Raw genomic sequence first — 5,568 nt, forward strand, 5'->3', positions numbered from 1 at the left:
TCATCTTCAGACCATTCCTATTGCCCCTCGCCTTCCCCAGTTGACCACTTGACAAGCTTCCATGTGACTCTGGCCTGGCCTGAGACCTACTGATTCACAGAGATCCCCAACTGGAGAAAATGCACAGGAGTAAGTAGGAGACCTAGTCAAAGGGAAGACCAGGTCAGGGATTCACTTTTATTTTAGTCTAAACCACAGACAAGGAAAATCAGAACTTTCTCTTATTCAGGGTCCCCCATCCACAGGCTCTTCTTTTCCAGTAAAAAAAGGTGAGCTGGGAGATATTTCAGGATTCCACAGTCATGTCTTTCACCAACACACAATTCATTCTTGTCTTGGAAATGATCAAAGGAAACCTGCTTATAAACAACACTGCCATATGACCAGAACCAGGAGAAAGATTGGGGAAGAGGTGTTCTCATGCCCAGGGGCTGCTTCGCCATGCTTGGAGGGCATTTGCAGAAGAATGAACAATAGAAATATGTATTTATCATTCATTCATCTATTTATTCTTCAGTCAATAGCTATTTTCTGATCATGTTGGGCACTGAGGGCAAGGGAGAAAGACAACAATTAATTCATTTAACAAATATATATTGAGTACCTATTGCACATAATAATTGCGTAAATATTGTGTGTCATCACTTGGACTCCAATCACACAAGGGGACTGTCTATGTTCCAGGGAGTAAAGGTGCACCTGTATTTGTTAGGTTATGTCTATACCCCAACTTTGGTGGACCTCATGCAGGTTTAGCCAACGATCATTCCTCTAAGGCTGATAAGGTTATGATGCTATGGAATAAGAAAGCAACTGCTGTGTTGTAATGGCTAGGACAGATTTGACAAGACAGGAACTTCCTGCTACAGGGAGCAAATGATGTGTCACTTCCACAAATGGAGAAAATGCTGTAATCTGTTCAATTACCAAAGCACAGCTCCACTTATGATGTAATTTGGAATTCTGGGTCTACTGAGTCTTATGCTCTTTATGGATTTATGCCTGCCAAAGAGATGATTTTCAACTTGAAATGTGATCAGTGTTTGACTTTGGAACTGGCATTCTAATGTAGCTTATTTAGTCCTCATGGCCATATATTAATGCTAGCTAGATTTAGAAATCTGAAGGAAAAATGGAATCATGGGATATTTTTAAATGCAACCCTATTTCTAAACCAGTAACCTCTGATCCTAAATATTTTGCTTGGTGCCCAGGTTGGGAGCACGTTTTTACTGCCATGCATGCTCCCAGCTTGTGCGTTAATAATGGGTACAAGTTTGGTATTATGCCAGCCCTGTCCTGGCAACCATTTTTGGATGGACTATTTCCAGTGAAAACAATAGCTTACCAAGCAGTTTTAAGGGAAGTGCCCGGTTAGGAACATAAATTCACAATGGTTGATAGATCCTCAGCTTTAAGGAAAAAACTAATCATCAGTTCCAAGCTGCCTGAGAAGAAACCACTCCAGAATAAGAAACCACAACCAGGAAATGATAAGCCATTATCAAAAGCAGTCCTTGAAAATCAAAGGAAATACGAGACTAAGAAAGCTGCAAAGCAGGAAATGACAAGAACCAAGATACGGCACCCACCCCTGCCCCACAGAGCACACCAAGGAACACTGTATCTCGGTTAACATCTGGAGACCGTGAGACAGATGAAAAATTCAAGATCCTAAAGAAGACCCGAAAGCAACTAAACCTTGAAAGAGCAAGCAGCAACTGAAACATGGCTAGAAAAACAATGACTTGGAGAAAATTTAAAAAGATACCACCCTTCTCCAGGTAGATTTGGAATTGGTTATGTTAAAGATTCAGAGAAGGTAAGTTTTAGCATAAATCAGTGGAAACACAACCTGTGTATTAAACCCTATAGAGCACTCTGAAGGTCGCCTGGCCACTATATACCCATACTTACTGCTCATCTATAATGCACCCATTTATCTAAGATTTGGCATATATGTGAAATTAGTTAATAATGTCCACTAAATTGACTTTTCCTACCTCTCAATACATGTTATAGAAAAGAGACGTGTCATATTTTAGATTCCACATGTAAGTGATATCATATGGTATCATATGTTTTTCTCTTTCTGACTTATTTCACTTAGCATGATAATCTCTAGGTCCATCCATGTTGCTGCAAATGGCACTATTTCATTCTTTTTTATGGCTGAGTAATATTCCATTGTATATATATATGGCATATATATATATGTATATATGTATACACACACACACACACACACACACACACACATTCATCTGTCAATGGACATTTAGGTTTTCTCCATGTCTTGACTATTGAAAATGGTGTTGCTATGAACACTGGGGTGCAAGTATCTTTTCAAATTACAGTTTTGTCTGGATATATGCCCAGGAGTGGGGTTGCTGTGCTCATACGGCAACTGTACTTTCAATTTTTTGAGGAACCTCCATACGGTTTTCCATAGTAGCTGCACCATTTTACATTCCCACCAACAGAGTTGGAAGGTTCCCTTTTCTCCATACCCTCTCCAGCATTTGTTATCTGTAGACTTTTTAATCATGGCCATTCTGACCTAGCACAGGGAAATATATTCAATATCCTGTGATAAACCACAATGAAAAAGAATGTATATATATGTATAACTGAATCACTTTGCTGTACAACAGAAATTAACACATTATAAATCAACTATACTTGAATAAAATAAATTTTAAAAAAGAATTATAAAATACAAAAAAAATTAAATTAAATAAACCTTTGAGAAAATGCAAAAGAAGAAAAAAGAAAAGAGACGTGAATTTCTTAGCTAAGCTCAAGAAATTGAAAGTCAGGTATCATTGTTATTCAGTATGATTTACCATCTATGGATAAAGGCATTTTAAATTTAAATAAATGTAACCCATTAGATTGGTTTAAAGTAGTGCAAAACAAGCAAGGTGAACTAAAGTTTGTTTCTCTAACTTTAGAATGAATATTAGTTTTCTCCTGAACTTGTTGATCAGCATAAACACAACAGAGTAATTTTAAAGAAAACTGAATTGCTTTATAGTTCACTTCCTTCAAGAATCTTTAAAGTTTTCATTCTTAAACCAAGACTCAGGCCTTGCTCTATCCAGTGAGGAGCCTGAATATATGTGTAGGTGTCATTTCTCCTCACAAAAAGGAATTGAGGCAATCTTTTTGGTGGCCTGGAATGGTCAGAGATGGCACTGGACACAAAATTCTGGTGTGCGGGAACCCCACCCCCTATTTATTTGTGCATATGTACTTTGTGCCTCCCATGAGCTAAGCTTTGTCTAAACATAGTCAAGATATAATAAAAAGTCCCGTGTGGGGACTGTCAGGAAAGACATTAATAATATATGTTAAAGTTTCTAGCAGGTAAAAGAACTAAGAAACAAACACAAAAGAATGAGAACATGGAGAAAAGAATACAATGTGGCAAGAAAGGGACCTCCAGAGAAACTGCTTTGAGAAACCAGAGGGTGGGGTCCCCTCAGCTCCTGACTGGGAATGACACTTGTGGAGGAAGCCAAGGAAGTCACGTTTCCTCCAGCTCCAAATTCATGGTGGTCTGGACACCAAGATGCTCTGCAGGAGCAGGGATCTGTGAAGCACCCAGCAGAGGCAGGTGTTGGCTGAGGTTTCTGGGGAGGGTACCGTCTACCCTTAGAGTGGTAGTTCTTCCCTGGTTTTTCTCCATTTTCCGTTTTTATCTTGAATGCAAATTTGAGTTGTTTGCACTGTTGCAGGACACAGGATTCATTTTTTAAACTTTATGTAGCTGTTCCTGCCACCCATGCTGTAACTCATTTGGAGAACTATGCTCCTTCCTTGTGTGGGTGACATGATGCTGTCCTCAAACTTTATAACGTGGAAAGCAAGCTGTGATGGGAGGGGGGGGGGTTCCTGCTGTCGTGCTCTTTATTGCTGCGTTGATGATGACCAGGGAAACAGGATGCTGATGCCACAGGACACCTTCAGACTGAGGTCACTGGGAAGTAAATGGTTACTGAGAGCAACAGCTGCTTGGAGAGGTGGGAATCTCTCCCGAAGGGAAAAGGCGATTCTCCTGGATGAAATAAAGGCTCTCAAGGCAAAATTTCTTGCCATTGCCCAAGGAGGGATAATAGAAATAAAGGGCTTAATTTCCTTTCTGTATATCTTAGTATAAGCCACCCAAGCCAGCTATGGCCCTGGTTTCCCAGCACAGAACCTCTGATGAGGTGAGCCAGACACCACATGAAAAGCAAAGGGCAGCATCTACTGAAGGGAAACAGACCTTCCCTCCAGTCCTAGAGAAAGTGTTAGAATTCCTCCTTGCACTGCTGTAGCCCTATGACCCACATCCTTTCCTTAATTCTTTGGCAAGAGAAACTGCAGGAAAAGCCTTCACTTCCCTCAGCTCCTGGAAAACCATTTGGAGTCTGGTTCCTGTCATCCCTGCAGCAGGGTCCTTTCCCTGGGAGAACCTGATTAAGTAACGTGACCAAGAGATTTATTCTCAGGCTTGAAACCAAAGATAAAGGAAGGGCCTGGGAAGGCAAAGGAGAAATAAGAGTCATGTTGAACTTCACAGGTTCCATTTGTGGTTTGGGAGGGGGATAGGGGGAGGGAAAAAGAGAAAAGAAAGATGTTTCTGCCTTTGCTTCTGCTCTACTCCAGCTAGGAAAGCATACAGTGGTCCATCCTGCCCGACTCCTCACGTTGCCCGGTTGGTGGAGGTGTGGTGACCCAGGTAGCACATCTGTCATTCATACTGTCTCAGAATCAACATGATACGATCTCAGGCCTCAGGGAATCTGCTCTCTATCCATTCTATAATCAGAAGCTGTCATTTTGGTCACATACAGTTTATTGAGCCCTTTCACATTTGTTCACTCAAATCAGTTAACTGAGAGACAATGTGGGCAAAGCACTGTGGGAGACTCTGGGCTCTAATAGTGAATAAGACAGGAATGGCTGTGTCCTCAGGGAGCTCCTAGCCTAGTGGGGAGACAGGCATGAAAAAAGTTGATAAGTCAATGATAGTGAAGTAATTGTATGTTGTGATAAACGTTGTGAAGAAAACAAATAGAAGCTAAGATGCAATATATGTTAAATATTGTATAAATGCAAATGGGTGCAATTCCTAAATTAAAAGGCAGAAGGGGAAATGGGAGTGAGGGCATTAAGCCCTGGATACAGGGTCATGTTTGGAGGGGATGAAAATGTTTTGGAACTGGCCGTCTGTGCATGGAAGAACTTATATATTGAATAATTTAGTGTATGTTGGTGGAATGGGCCACCAACAATATTAGTGACCTTCAAACGCCAGGACGTGTAGTTCTTTCCTCTGAGTGGTTCAGTTGTTCCAGAAAAAGACCCTACAATCTCCCATGTTGGAGATGGAAGACTAAGGATGTCTCTAAATCAGTTAGCAACTAACTTAATTTTCCTTTTTCTCACCCAATTTTCTTATTTGCCTGTCTCCAAATACAGAGTCTCTTTGTTCCAGTTTCTTTAGCAAAAGAAATCTCAAGTGTCCTCTTTGGGTGACAGAGGTGGCTATATAAATTGTGGCACCAAGTGCAAAATGAA

The 5,568-nt window shown here is 40.7% G+C and overlaps 1 pseudogene; it reads left to right on the forward strand.

Moving 5' to 3' along the window:
* Positions 1 to 675: 675 nt before the first annotated feature.
* LOC118882404 lies at positions 676 to 1,826 on the forward strand (annotated as a pseudogene).
* Positions 1,827 to 5,568: the final 3,742 nt, after the last annotated feature.

The sequence above is a fragment of the Balaenoptera musculus genome, chromosome 16 (genome assembly GCF_009873245.2).
Source record: "Balaenoptera musculus isolate JJ_BM4_2016_0621 chromosome 16, mBalMus1.pri.v3, whole genome shotgun sequence".
NCBI lineage: Eukaryota > Metazoa > Chordata > Mammalia > Artiodactyla > Balaenopteridae > Balaenoptera > Balaenoptera musculus.